This window comes from Xenia sp. Carnegie-2017, unplaced genomic scaffold, assembly GCF_021976095.1.
Source record: "Xenia sp. Carnegie-2017 unplaced genomic scaffold, XeniaSp_v1 HiC_scaffold_23, whole genome shotgun sequence".
NCBI classification, from domain to species: Eukaryota; Metazoa; Cnidaria; class Anthozoa; order Malacalcyonacea; family Xeniidae; genus Xenia; species Xenia sp. Carnegie-2017.
Genome location: NW_025813486.1, coordinates 13,926,268 through 13,940,969, shown reverse-complemented (window position 1 = coordinate 13,940,969; position 14,702 = coordinate 13,926,268). Strand labels below are relative to the sequence as shown.

The following is a 14,702-nucleotide window of genomic DNA, read 5'->3' as shown; positions in this document are numbered from 1 at the left end:
GATTTGGGTGTTGGAAGTATTCCGTCACGAAGTGGAAGCACCATCGCTTGATTTTCGGATTGACGATTTTCGCAAATTTTGAAAAATTTATACAATTTGATTCCAAAAATCTTGTAGAAATGTAGAGGAGATTGTCTGGAACACGCAGATACCAAATATAGTTGATCCACGATGAATTTAACAGCAAAAAATACCAAATGAACGCGAGCACGTGGTAAACAAAACAACCGCCGATCGCATCAATTTATATACTTTGATTTCTCGGCGAAAAATAGACCAATTTCGACCAATATATTCTTGAAATGATCGCTAGACTTTTAGCTACAAGATTATACCAAAAAGTAAGGCAGATGAACAATTTTGAAGAAAGGAGATCAAAATTTCGAGAGCTCCGCCGAAACGTCATGTAATCTACACTTGATCTTAGCCAAAAGGCCGAGAAGCGATACAGAAGAAGAGCTTTCGCCATTTTTCACTCTACAAGTTGCATGAGAAACACACGGTTCTATTGTATCTTTTCGCGTAGAAATCATGCAACAAATGAAAAATCAAGCAGTACGGATAACGAAGGAATCATCCTTTACTACAATCGTCATGTCAAGCGTTCTTTCTAATCCAATGTACACCTGTTCGTAAAGAAGAACATGTTTGAAAATTCGCGCGTAATGCCGCGAAATGCGATCGTTTCATATGACGTAGGAAGCACGCGATGTCTGTCGCGAACTTGCTGCAGACGTGCTTTCTCATTGTAAAACAAACGCTTTGTGCTTGTGGGCGATAATGATTCGCATTGTATGCAAGTGCTGCAATGTCAACAAGGTCATGCTTCATGAAATCGGCAGACAAGCAGCTCAATGAACGAATTTTACACTACGAGCCGTTAAATGTCAGTGATACATAGAAATAATTACTATAAAAGCTAAACAAACGTACGACTAAGTAAGAAAAACGTTCGCAATGCAATTTCATTACTGTTAACGTCGACGATACATATTATAATTTGTATATTTTCATAATGTATATGCCGTCCGTCAAAATATACACACGCCGGCCGTTTACGTCGTTGTTAAGTACAAGTAATTTATGTCAAATACAAGTAATTTATTCTTGCTAATAGATGATATAAATTTCTCCTGCATCTCGCTATGCATTTTGGGATAGGTCAGTAAAAATTTGGCAGCATGCAACCTAACCCCGAACGAACAACGAATTTATATATCGTGTTCTATTTTATTTGTTCTTTTCTCCGCTTCTTCCTCCCATCGTGAGAAACGAAGGGACGAGCGCGAACGCAGGTCCCCACTACCAGAAATTATACGCTCGAGTTACCCACGTTAGGGGTAATCGCAGGAGTCAACCCAGTCGAAGTGCAATGAAAGGGCCTCATCCTGAGAGGACCTCCTAGCTGATCAAGGTGCCTCTCGCGTCAGGTAAGTATGCTCGAACGACGCACGGCGAGCATACTTTGTACGCGAACGTACGCTCGGTGCGACACGGTTGCACCCCTCCTTTACTTTTCACTACTTTTGCACTTGCAACTTACCGTCTGACGGCCTTTATTGTCTTCCTTTCCGACGACGACGACGTCTTTTCGTCTTTCGCCGACTCTGTCGAAAAGAGACGTATGTTAGTTAATTAGTTAAATGTTAAACGGTTCGTTTCTCGGTTAGTTAGTTAGTTAGTTAGTTACAGACAAAATAAATTCGCTTTGCTATTTGATTTGCTGGCTGTTTTGTTTGTTTTTTTCTTTTGTTTAAAGTAAATGTGTTTCCCTTCCGCGAAGGGAAATGGGCCGAACTCGGAGGTAGTGCAATACCGAGACAACCCGTGGCCAGGGCGAAGCAAGCTCAATCCCATGGCCGATATCCAAAATCAGTTTAATATAAGAGTCGGGCATTGCCCGACATATCAGATATTAAGCTGATAAGAACAGAGTTCTTATCAAATTTAATATCCAAAAAATGATGGGACCAGTAGGTTACCCAGGAATTATTTACAGAGGTAGTATTACATATTTACACGTAAGTCAATTGTTCTCAATTTCGGATGTAAGGAAAATAAATGAAACACAAACAGTTCTGAACATCATTTACAACGTACAAAATTAATATTATCTAAAAGAATTGTCTTTTAACTATCATTAATTGTTCTAGCGTAATGTCAAATAATTGTTTCTACTGATTTCATGTATGCTAATGTTAGTGTTATTTTCTTTTCCAGATCAGTCAGCGAGACGGACGTCGTCATCACAGCCGAGATGAATGCGATAGACGTCGCAGGATCCTTTAATTGCGTCAGAACAACAGAGTTTTCGGAAGAGTGACTTGTATCTACGTGTCATTCCCAAGGCTTTCAGGACGAGTTCGTTTTTCTTATACCAAGAGCCCAGCGCACCTACTACGAAAGGTAAGATAGAACAAGTTTTCCCCGTAGATTCCACGTACGCTTTGAGTGGTTGGTATTTCGTAACTTTATTTTGCGCAGCGTTGGCTAAAGCATCGTCGTCGTTATCAAAGGGCACGTAACATCAATTATTAGCACACGGTCCTCCTCTTCAACAACGATATCGGGTCGCAGGTTAAGGTTCGAAGACTTGATGGTGCGGTCTGTTGTTACTGTACCAAATCTGATTGCTTGAGTTACACGGTCTACTATGGCATTGTGTCGTTCCCTGATTTGTACCATATGGGGACGGCAATGACACAAGACGTGTGGGAGAGTTTCAGGCTGCGCAATGGCGACATGTTGGGTCCGTTGCCGAGAATCTGGACTTTACCGCATTCAGAGGAGGAGATTCAAACGTGCCCGGTGAATGAAGCGCCAGTCCTTAAACCGGATATTTAGGCCCGTACATTGCCAGGATGATCCGTTGGCATATTGGTCATCTGCTAGACATCTCGCAACTTTCCCTTGGTCAACGATCTCAGTCAGGTCTTTGGAGTGTCTGTCGAGGACCAGTTGGTGCAAGAAATAGGTGACTTTGTCCGATTTGATGGCAGGGGATTCATCTGCGATGATCGTGGGTGGTTCAGAGTCAGAAAATGAAAAAGTAACAGAGAGTCGGCGACATGCTTGGCGAACTCTAGACCACAGGGAGGAGTATGAGTAGTATAGTCTGTCAGTACGGGGGTCTTTAGTGCTAGATAAGTAGACGGAGATGAGGTCCGCAGTTGGGTTAAGCTGTGTTGATCTTCTGACTATGTATTTTAGTTCGTGTTTAGCCATGGCTGTAACGTTCGGATCCGAGGACGAGAGCATACGGAGACCTTGGACAATTGCTTGTATGTCGCATTCCGTTCTAGGGTCGAACATTGACAGGCCACCAACCTTCTTATGAGCAAAGAAATAGGACTGCGTTGCCCTCTGTGGTAGGCAGCAAATGTCTTTGAGCGCCGATACGAGAATCCGCTTATATTCATCGAGGGACTGTTTTAACGGATTACCCGCACGTAGGGCGTAAGTAATGCATGGCTGAATAAAGTACGGATCGCGCTTCTGCCAGGGGCAAGGAGTGACGAACGAATGATGTTGATGTGTTGGATGAGTTTCGGCACTATACTCGGGATATCATTTATGTTGTGTATCAGACCTATTGGAACTCCAAGATATCGGTACGACTCTTCTTGCGAGAGAGCTGGGATGTGTTCGCCCTGAATAGTGAAATCAGTTGGTTCGACGAACGTAGCACGCTGTCTGGTAGATGTTAGAGAAAGAGTAGCGCACTTGTCGGGTCGGAAGTTCAGTCCAAGAGTGTTGGCTGCTTCGGCAGCAGCGTACAGCAAACGTTGGAGGGTATCTTTACTGCGTGCCATCAGCACTAAGTCATCGGCGTATGCGAGGCAGGATAGATCCGTTCCAAAATGGTTGCAGGTTCCCGACTTTATCTTCGCTGCTTCCTCTTTAACCCATCGAAGGATCAGCTCAATGCAAAGATTGAATAAGATCGGGCTCATTGGGCAGCCTTGTTTCACCCCGGATTTTATTGGGATGTCGCTGGTTACACCTTGGGGAGTGCTTATCTTAGTGGTGGCATCGGTGTAAATGTTGCCACAAAGGGTGACCATGTCTTGTGGAACTCCCATATGGCGGAGGGTGTGTTCGATAACAAAATGGGGGATGCTGCCGAATGCATTACGGAGGTCGAGCCAGGCAAGGTTGAGTTTCTTCTTGTTCATTCTCGCCTGTCCCACCAACGATTTTAAGATGTATGTGTGCTCGTAGCACCCCTCACTCGGTCGTGCAGACTTCTGCTCCTGTGATAGAATGTCATTCGAAATTGCCCATTTCGTTAGCCGTTTTGCCAGGATGCGGTGAACAATTTATACATACACGACATCAAGGCAATCGGACGGAAGTTGCTTATGTCGTTTTCGTCTCCCTTTTTGTAGATCAACACCGTGAGGGACGTTTTCCACAGTGGGGGGACGTCATTTTTGCGTCGGCAGCGGTTGAATATGGCGGAAAGTATCTTCCCACATGGGTCAATCTTTTTCAGATGACCGTATTCAACCTTGTCAGCGCCTGGCGCAGTGTTGGCGACTGATCTAAGCTTTGTGGCGACGTCGAATTGCGTTATCGGCGAGTATAGGTCCTCACACTTTCGTCGCTTGCTGATGGGACCAATTTTGGAAGCATTTCTTCGAAGTATTGTTGGATGCACGATTTCTCTCGAAACTTTCTGTGAAATACTCGGCATCGGACACTGAGCCCGAGTAGGTCACAGAGTTGTTGATTAGTATTTTCCGTGCTGCTCGTTTTTTCGAATGTTTGTAGAGACCCTGAATGCGCCGAGCTGCGGTTGGGTCGAATCGGTTGGCCCGTGGAATTCCTCTGCCTAGCGGGGGTCTTCGTTGGGGCTGGTCTTTAGATGGAGTGTGGCTGTCTTTAGATGAGTACCGATTTTGGAGCTTTCGCTAGAGTGATGGCCAACTCTCTGCTTTCCGAAGCAAATGTCGTGCAAGAGTCACAAAATTCCTCCCATGTCAGGTCAGAGTTGAAGTGATCGCACCAGTGTTGGCGAAAGTTTTCCAATACTTCGTGTCGTTTGGATGGCGAGGTTCTTCCTCTGAGTCACAGAAGACGTCGTCGTCAGAAGGGGCGATATCTCTATCGTCTCCTGGGGCTTCGTCAGGCGAGCGTGGAGGGCGTGGCTGCGCGCACTGGATGTTGTCATCAGCAGGGATATTGTCAGCATCAGCGCCTGGAGCAGATGAAATTTGAGAGTCTAGGGCTTCGCAAGCGCGGTGAGGTCAGGGTTCCTCTTCGTTGTCCTCATCCGGACAGTCTCTTGTTGGCTGGTGTAGTTATCAAGCAGGGGAGGAGACGCAATCCCTCTCTCAGCGTTGTTAAGTCTCTGCATCTGGCGGTATTCCCTCAAGATAGGTGTGAGGTTGAGGTTGGAAGATGCTCGTGAGGAGTGTTGATCCCTCGGTAGTGCGGATATGTTTGTTGCGATACTGGAAGCGGAGGTGCAACTTCTATCACTGTGCGCGAATCTGTGACAGTAGAGATGGTGTTGTTCACTTCTATATATCGTCCCATCGCTGTTGATGCTGCTAGGGGGTTGTCTGACGAGGATGAGCTGTTGGAGGCGTTTGATGGTGAAGTTGAGGGAGAACCAGACATTTCTAAGCGGTGATGAGCGCTCGGGAGGCTCCCTCGGTGTGGAGGCTGTGGAGTAGGGGCTAGCTTTTCGTTGACCATTTGTCGTAGAGAAACCAGCCGTGAATCGATGTTAGCGAGAATTATGCGGCGATCCCGAGATACTTGGTGATGATCGAGCGGTCTCGGTGAGAAGCGTGGAAGGGACTGGGGTCCCAGGGTGAACTGTGAATCGATGGGGTCGTTGGTGGCGGAGGGTGACGTTTGTGTGTAGTTGCTGGGTGTTGGGATCGTATGGAGCACTGGCGATGGGTAGCTGAACATTGGGTGAGGTGAGGTCTGGCTGGACGATTGTGATGGGTGCTGCGATCCCTCTGGTGAGGATCTCGCTGAAAGTGATAACTGGTCCAGTTCGTTTGTGGACGCGGTGAACCTGATAGGACTTCTGTGGAGTAATGTGAATTGTGATGGTATGGCGATGTGTGAGGTGTTGAGCATGGGTGGAGTTTGCGAGAAATGTTCTGGCGACGAAGCAGCGTGGATGGAGAGTTGGTCGTCGTGGGTGCGTGCCTTGGTGAATATGTCGGGAGATGCGTTATGGAAGGCTTCGCGACGTTGCCCGGTTTGCGTAGGTTCCGTCGGCTGGCTCAGGGGGTTGTCAGGCATCGATGGTGTTGATGATGAAGAGGCAGGTGATGTAGGAGTTGTGTTGGGCATGACCTCTTGTTCAGTGTTGGCCTGTGAGGGCAGGTTGGTAGCCAGGATGGGAGATCCGGGTGATAATGACAAACGGGGGGATGTTGATGGAGTGAAGGGCTTGGCGAGTGGATTGAGGATGTGCGTGTTGCTGTTTAATTGGCATTTCGTCCAAGGCGGGGTTTTCGGTGAGGTTAGGGGATGATTCTTGCGGTGATAGGAGCTTGATATCGAGCTTCATTGGCGATAGTGACGGTGATGTCAGCAGACTGTGTTCATGACGGGAGTATGTTAACGATTGGTTTGGGCTAGCGACAAGGGATAGCTCATCTGTTGCTGGGTCAATAATTGGAATAGGCGGGCTAAACACTTGACCCGGCTGTGAGGCGGTAGCATGAGCTTTCCGATGCGCGTAGCGTTCGGCGGGTCCATGAACACCCTGCATTGCTGGCAGTGGTATTGTATGACTAGCTCGCTTTTCTTGTGATGTTTGGAAAAGTGTTTCACTATGTGTCTGGTGGTGTCGACACGTTTGCTGGTGAATTTACAGCCTCGATGCGGGCATCGGAGGTCTTGTGAAGTGCAGTCCGTTTGAAACACGAGCGTGCGGGTTTGCCTGGGTATTTGTTTGTGTATTGTGGTGCATGTTCATCCAGTGCTCTTTTAATTCGGATCGCGTCCGAAAATCGGCGTTGCAGTATACACAACGCATTGTCTGTATACGCGGAGCTGAGGGTTGGTTATTCTTTCGAGGCTTCTACTAAGCGAATATTAGGTAGCGTACGTGAATTTGCTGTTGAGAAATAACCGGCGATCGTAGAGTGTCTAAGAATCAGCGGAGAGCGTACGTAATCGATGGTAAATATTCGAACAATCGCACAAATATGTTTGAATGTCTCAGGGATTTCCCCTACGCGGAGTTGATTGACAGCTGGTGATTCTAAGTTGTATACGCATCTGAATGCGTAATTAGGTCTACGAATGGAATATGAAATCGCTACAGAACAGCGATTCTGTGGAGTAGGCCGTTTCCAGTTGTTTGAAATGATATTTGCTCCGATGTGACTAGGCAGAGTGAGGACCCTGCCGTAAATAAGCACGGGGTATGAGCAATAGTGAACGCGATGCCGAGTTTAAAATTGTCACGTAGCAACCGAATAATATCCAACGGTCGCTTCGGAGCTGGCGTTGTTGTTTTAGATGGAAATGTTTGAAATGCCGTGTCAAGCGGTAGCAGGCAAGTTATTCTTGGTGTTGTTTACACTGGATTGACGAAATACAGCTTAAAACAGGCTGTAAATAAGTGCGAGAAAAACACAGAGACACAACGTTGCCAAATTTGAGTTCGTTGCGTAGCGACCGAATAATATCCAACGGTCGTTTCCAAACTTGGATCTATTTCTCGCAAATTATTTGTCAAAAGTGTTTAAAAATTCCGTCTAAGATGATAATTATCGATGAGACGCGTATGTGTGGCGCGATAACCTGGGAATTGTTCCGTAAAACGCGTAGAAAAGTTCCAGCAAGATGTCCGGTTGCGTGCTAAGAAAGTTCGCCGGCCGAATCTCGTCTTTTCACAATGATTATGAAGGAAAAACTCGCCCGGAGTATTCGTGACGAATGCTAGGCCCGGTGGCGATGAGATAGATGTTATGTAGCGCGATATGTGGTCCCAGTCAAGTAATATATGGGAGTGCCGGTCAGAAAGTCAAGCTTCTGTATCGCTTCGTATAAAAATCCGAAGAAATCCAAATTCAATAGTTCCAAAGGAGAGTCCAAAGCCAAGTCCAAATCCGATCCAGTTCCGTGACGTAGGAGTAAATACAATCCAAATCAAAATCAAATCAAATCCACTAACCTTGGGAGTGTAATCCAATTAGTGAGCAATTACCTTTTTTAAACGAACCAATTAACGAAAGTTAATCAAGTATAGCACCGCCCATTAAGCTGATAAGAACAGATACTACACTTGATCTTAGCCAAAAGGCCGAGAAGCGATACAGAAGAAGAGCTTTCGCCATTTTTTCACTCTACAAGTTGCATGAGAAACACACGGTTCTATTGTATCTTTTCGCGTAGAAATCATGCAACAAATGAAAAAAATCAAGCAGTACGGATAACGAAGGAATCATCCTTTACTACAATCGTCATGTCAAGCGTTCTTTCTAATCCAATGTACACCTGTTCGTAAAGAAGAACATGTTTGAAAATTCGCGCGTAATGCCGCGAAATGCGATCGTTTCATATGACGTAGGAAGCACGCGATGTCTGTCGCGAACTTGCTGCAGACGTGCTTTCTCATTGTAAAACAAACGCTTTGTGCTTGTGGGCGATAATGATTCGCATTGTATGCAAGTGCTGCAATGTCAACAAGGTCATGCTTCATGAAATCGGCAGACAAGCAGCTCAATGAACGAATTTTACACTACGAGCCGTTAAATGTCAGTGATACATAGAAATAATTACTATAAAAGCTAAACAAACGTACGACTAAGTAAGAAAAACGTTCGCAATGCAATTTCATTACTGTTAACGTCGACGATACATATTATAATTTGTATATTTTCATAATGTATATGCCGTCCGTCAAAATATACACACACGCCGGCCGTTTACGTCGTTGTTAAGTACAAGTAATTTATGTCAAATACAAGTAATTTATTCTTGCTAATAGATGATATAAATTTCTCCTGCATCTCGCTATGCATTTTGGGATAGGTCAGTAAAAATTTGGCAGCATGCAACCTAACCCCGAACGAACAACGAATTTATATATCGTGTTCTATTTTATTTGTTCTTTTCTCCGCTTCTTCCTCCCATCGTGAGAAACGAAGGGGACGAGCGCGAACGCAGGTCCCCACTACCAGAAATTATACGCTCGAGTTACCCACGTTAGGGGTAATCGCAGGAGTCAACCCAGTCGAAGTGCAATGAAAGGGCCTCATCCTGAGAGGACCTCCTAGCTGATCAAGGTGCCTCTCGCGTCAGGTAAGTATGCTCGAACGACGCACGGCGAGCATACTTTGTACGCGAACGTACGCTCGGTGCGACACGGTTGCACCCTCCCTTTACTTTTCACTACTTTTGCACTTGCAACTTACCGTCTGACGGCCTTTATTGTCTTCCTTTCCGACGACGACGACGTCTTTTCGTCTTTCGCCGACTCTGTCGAAAAGAGACGTATGTTAGTTAATTAGTTAAATGTTAAACGGTTCGTTTCTCGGTTAGTTAGTTAGTTAGTTAGTTACAGACAAAATAAATTCGCTTTGCTATTTGATTTGCTGGCTGTTTTGTTTGTTTTTTCTTTTGTTTAAAGTAAATGTGTTTCCCTTCCGCGAAGGGAAATGGGCCGAACTCGGAGGTAGTGCAATACCGAGACAACCCGTGGCCAGGGCGAAGCAAGCTCCAATCCCATGGCCGATATCCAAAATCAGTTTAATATAAGAGTCGGGCATTGCCCGACATATCAGATATTAAGCTGATAAGAACAGATACTACACTTGATCTTAGCCAAAAGGCCGAGAAGCGATACAGAAGAAGAGCTTTCGCCATTTTTCACTCTACAAGTTGCATGAGAAACACACGGTTCTATTGTATCTTTTCGCGTAGAAATCATGCAACAAATGAAAAAAATCAAGCAGTACGGATAACGAAGGAATCATCCTTTACTACAATCGTCATGTCAAGCGTTCTTTCTAATCCAATGTACACCTGTTCGTAAAGAAGAACATGTTTGAAAATTCGCGCGTAATGCCGCGAAATGCGATCGTTTCATATGACGTAGGAAGCACGCGATGTCTGTCGCGAACTTGCTGCAGACGTGCTTTCTCATTGTAAAACAAACGCTTTGTGCTTGTGGGCGATAATGATTCGCATTGTATGCAAGTGCTGCAATGTCAACAAGGTCATGCTTCATGAAATCGGCAGACAAGCAGCTCAATGAACGAATTTTACACTACGAGCCGTTAAATGTCAGTGATACATAGAAATAATTACTATAAAAGCTAAACAAACGTACGACTAAGTAAGAAAAACGTTCGCAATGCAATTTCATTACTGTTAACGTCGACGATACATATTATAATTTGTATATTTTCATAATGTATATGCCGTCCGTCAAAATATACACACACGCCGGCCGTTTACGTCGTTGTTAAGTACAAGTAATTTATGTCAAATACAAGTAATTTATTCTTGCTAATAGATGATATAAATTTCTCCTGCATCTCGCTATGCATTTTGGGATAGGTCAGTAAAAATTTGGCAGCATGCAACCTAACCCCGAACGAACAACGAATTTATATATCGTGTTCTATTTTATTTGTTCTTTTCTCCGCTTCTTCCTCCCATCGTGAGAAACGAAGGGGACGAGCGCGAACGCAGGTCCCCACTACCAGAAATTATACGCTCGAGTTACCCACGTTAGGGGTAATCGCAGGAGTCAACCCAGTCGAAGTGCAATGAAAGGGCCTCATCCTGAGAGGACCTCCTAGCTGATCAAGGTGCCTCTCGCGTCAGGTAAGTATGCTCGAACGACGCACGGCGAGCATACTTTGTACGCGAACGTACGCTCGGTGCGACACGGTTGCACCCTCCCTTTACTTTTCACTACTTTTGCACTTGCAACTTACCGTCTGACGGCCTTTATTGTCTTCCTTTCCGACGACGACGACGTCTTTTCGTCTTTCGCCGACTCTGTCGAAAAGAGACGTATGTTAGTTAATTAGTTAAATGTTAAACGGTTCGTTTCTCGGTTAGTTAGTTAGTTAGTTAGTTACAGACAAAATAAATTCGCTTTGCTATTTGATTTGCTGGCTGTTTTGTTTGTTTTTTTCTTTGTTTAAAGTAAATGTGTTTCCTTCCGAAGGGAAATGGGCCGAACTCGGAGGTAGTGCAATACCGAGACAACCCGTGGCCAGGGCGAAGCAAGCTCCAATCCCATGGCCGATATCCAAAAATCAGTTTAATATAAGAGTCGGGCATTGCCCGACATATCAGATATTAAGCTGATAAGAACAGAGTTCTTATCAGTTAATTTATTTAAAATTATGGGCACAGTTACAACAATCAATATGTACAACAATGATTTCATGCAAAAAATACGATAGGAAAGAGAATAAGTATAGTAAGAGGTAAGTATAAGATTAAAATAATATAAGAAAGGTAGAAAATAGAAGGTGATGTGGGTGGTGATAGTGGTAGAAGGGGTGAATTGGGATGATGCAAAAAGGAAGAGGGACCCCCGATATAAATGAACCCAAATATGTACAGCAAAAGGCCACTATGGATACAGATATTTACAACTATGTATATTGTTCATATATGTGACAATGTTCAGTTGGATGTTGGCAGCTCGTCCATAGATGGAGCTGCATCGTCACAGCCTAGGTGCTGTCGGTAGATGTTCGTTGATCCACGGATGGCATCAGTGCAACAGAGTTTCCTGAAGAGATTTTGTACCGACGTGTCATCCCCATCCTGACGCACAGATATTCGTTTGGGCGGTACCAGGAACCAAGGGCACCAACAACGAAGGGGACCACTTGGCATTGCCTGCCCGATTCGATGAAGTGGCGCTTGAGGGGCTCATATTTTGTAATTTTTTGTTGAGCAGCCTCGCCAGCGTTTTCATCGTTGTCGAATGGACAGGCGACGTCGATGATAAGGACTTCGTTATCCTCTTCGATGATGATGTCCGGGCGGAGTCGAAGTCCTGAACCCTGTACGGCGCGGTCGGTGGTAATCTCTCCAAATCTCGTGGCGTTTAGTAGGCGAGCGACAAGGAGATTGTGGCGATCTCGAATTTGCACCATCGACGGGCGGCAGTGGCAGATGACGTGGGGGAGTGTCTCGGGTTGGAGGCAGTGGCGGCATGTGGGTAAAGCGTGTGAGAATCTGCTCTTGTGGGCGTTGAGGGGCAGGACGTTGAGTCTGGCACGATGAATGAACCTCCAGTCTTTAAATCGGATATTGAGGCCATTCATGTGCCAGCTCGAGCCATTACCATAGACGTCGTCCACAAGGCAGCGGGCAACTTTCCCCTGGTCCGGGAGTGATGTGAGGGTGTCGGCGTGGCGTTGTTGCGATAGGCGGTGGAGGAATAGGGAGATCTGCTTCGAGTTGACTTTGTCAGATTCATCTGCAGAAATGGTGGGTGGATCATTGTCGGTGAAGTGGATGGTGACGTGTTGACGGCGGCATGCTTTACTTAACGCGGACCAGAGGGAAGAATGTGATGAGTAATGAAGTGTTCTGAGGCGGGGGTCGTCGTGAGCGGAGAGGTACTTTGTGATGAGGTCTGCGGTGGGGTTAGATTGCGTGGTTTGGCGGACGAATGAGCGTAGGTCTTCCCGTGCGATGGTGGCGACATTGGCGTCGTTGGAGGCCAGAATGCGGACGGCCTGAACAATGGCTTGGTGGTCGCATTCCACGTCCGGGTCTTGTAGGCCCAAACCGCCGGCCTTCTTTGCAGCGAAGAAATAACTTTTCGTGGCACGAGTTGGCAGATTGCAAATCTCACGCAGCACCCGGACGAGCAGCGAACGGTATTCACTCAATGATTTTTTCAGAGGATCACCCGCCCGGAGTGCATACGTGAGGCATGGCTGCACAAACGTCCGAATAGCATCCAGCTTCTGCCAAGGTGCTAGGAGTGAGTTGTTGATGGCGTGGAGGTCGTGGATGAGTCGTGGGATTATGGATGGAATGTCGTCGATGTTGTGGATCACACCTATCGGCACCCCCAGATAACGATACGACTGTTCGTTTTCGAGAGCCGGTAGGTGATCACCGTGGAGATGGAAGTCGTGGCGATCGGTCCAGAGGCGTCGTCTACCGTCAGACGTGAGGAAGAGGGTGGCACACTTGTCTGGTCGGAATTCGAATCCTAGCACCGAGGCAGAATCAGCAGCAGTATCCAAAAGCAGCTGGAGGGTTTTCGGAGTTCGCGCCATGAAGACAAGGTCGTCCGCGTATGCCAGGCAGGAGACAGTTCTGTTCTGGAATTTGCACACCCCAGCTCTCTGTGTCCGAGCCCTTTCCTTAACCGAGCGCAGGATGAGCTCCAAGCAGAGGTTGAACACAATAGGGCTGAGGGGGCATCCTTGTTTCACGCCAGCATGGACAGGGATGGATGAGGTTCTTCCACCAGGTGTGAGGATGGTTGTGGATGCACCAGCATAAGCATTCATGATGAGTGCAACCATGTCTGGAGGAACACCAACGTGCAGAAGGGACGAGCGGATGACCTGGTGCGACACACTGCCGAAGGCGTTACGAAGATCAAGCCAGGCGATGCACAGTTTCTGCTTTCGACGGCGAGCGTCGGCAACTAATGACTTCAGCATGAAAGTGTGTTCGTAACAGCCTTCAGAGGGTCTAGCACTCTTTTGCTCGTCCGAGAGGATCCCCGTGTCGATGCTCCACCTTGTTAAGCGTTTGGCGAGCACTCCCATGAACAGCTTATACATGGTGGACATGAGGGCGATGGGGCGGAAGTTGGTGATGTCGCTGTCATCACCCTTTTTGTAGATGAGGATGGTGACAGCTTCTTTCCACGGTTGTGGCACGTCGCGTTCATGATGACATCGGGTGAATATGAGGTGGAGGATGGCGGCGGTGGGATCAACCTTCTTGAGGTGTGAGTATTCGCATTTGTCCATGCCAGGTGCTGTGTTGACTGACGAGCTAAGTTTTGCTGCAATTTCAGCCTGACGGAGTTCGGCGTAGAGATCCTGTGATATTGGGTCGCCGCGCGGTGGGGTGAATTTTCGGAGGTGTTCTTTGAGGATGGTGGTGTTCGTGTGTTTTTCCTCAAAGGATGTTGTGAAGTGTAGTTCGGCATCATCAATGGTGCCAGTGAAAATGGTGTTGTTGTTCTCCAGGATCTTACGTGCCGCTCGTTTTTTGGAATGGTAGTAGAGACCCTGGAGACGTCGGGCTTCGGTGGGGTCGAAGGATTTGATGTAGCGGCCTTGTGGTGGACGGTGTGAGGTGGTGGGTTTCGGGTCGGTTGGTTTCGGCTTATTGCGGGATGTGGATGATCTGTTGAGGTGGATGGCGAGTTCCCGAGCAGCCGTGGCGAAGTCGGTGCAGTGTTGTGTGAAGTCAGCCCAAGAGGAGTCCTGTGAGAATGTAGACCGCCATTTCTCCTGAAGAGGAGAAGGGTGGTCTGGTCGTCGGTGGATGGAGGTTGTTCTTCGTCATTGTAGAAGCCATCAACACCATCTTCATCATCAGAGGGGGGTGCCTGGGGTCGTGTGACGGGTGATGGGACACGGTCCGGCTCACGTGGTGCCCGAGGTTGGTGCGACGGGATGTTATCGTCGGCTAAGTCGGCCAGGTTGGATGTTGATGAAGAAGTTGGTGTTGGTGGGCTAAGTGGTTCAGTGGGTGGTGGGCTAAGT

General features: G+C 46.8%; 7 non-coding genes and 1 pseudogene across 7 annotated transcripts; all 8 read right to left on the bottom strand.

Moving 5' to 3' along the window:
* Window positions 1–251: 251 nt before the first annotated feature.
* On the bottom strand, window positions 252–447 carry LOC124450162. The gene has a single exon (XR_006949885.1). It is a non-coding gene; the product is annotated as a U2 spliceosomal RNA (small nuclear RNA).
* An 827-nt stretch (window positions 448–1,274) lies between these two features.
* On the bottom strand, window positions 1,275–1,438 carry LOC124449908. The gene has a single exon (XR_006949673.1). It is a non-coding gene; the product is annotated as a U1 spliceosomal RNA (small nuclear RNA).
* Window positions 1,439–1,782: 344 nt separating this feature from the next.
* On the bottom strand, window positions 1,783–1,971 carry LOC124450138. The gene has a single exon (XR_006949879.1). It is a non-coding gene; the product is annotated as a U2 spliceosomal RNA (small nuclear RNA).
* Window positions 1,972–8,140: 6,169 nt separating this feature from the next.
* On the bottom strand, window positions 8,141–8,296 carry LOC124450149 (annotated as a pseudogene).
* An 833-nt stretch (window positions 8,297–9,129) lies between these two features.
* Window positions 9,130–9,293, bottom strand: LOC124449891. The gene has a single exon (XR_006949656.1). It is a non-coding gene; the product is annotated as a U1 spliceosomal RNA (small nuclear RNA).
* A 343-nt stretch (window positions 9,294–9,636) lies between these two features.
* LOC124450046 lies at window positions 9,637–9,827 on the bottom strand. The gene has a single exon (XR_006949806.1). It is a non-coding gene; the product is annotated as a U2 spliceosomal RNA (small nuclear RNA).
* An 832-nt stretch (window positions 9,828–10,659) lies between these two features.
* On the bottom strand, window positions 10,660–10,823 carry LOC124449890. Its single transcript, XR_006949655.1, has one exon. It is a non-coding gene; the product is annotated as a U1 spliceosomal RNA (small nuclear RNA).
* Window positions 10,824–11,163: 340 nt separating this feature from the next.
* Window positions 11,164–11,347, bottom strand: LOC124450125. The gene has a single exon (XR_006949869.1). It is a non-coding gene; the product is annotated as a U2 spliceosomal RNA (small nuclear RNA).
* Between the last annotated feature and the right edge of the window lie 3,355 nt (window positions 11,348–14,702).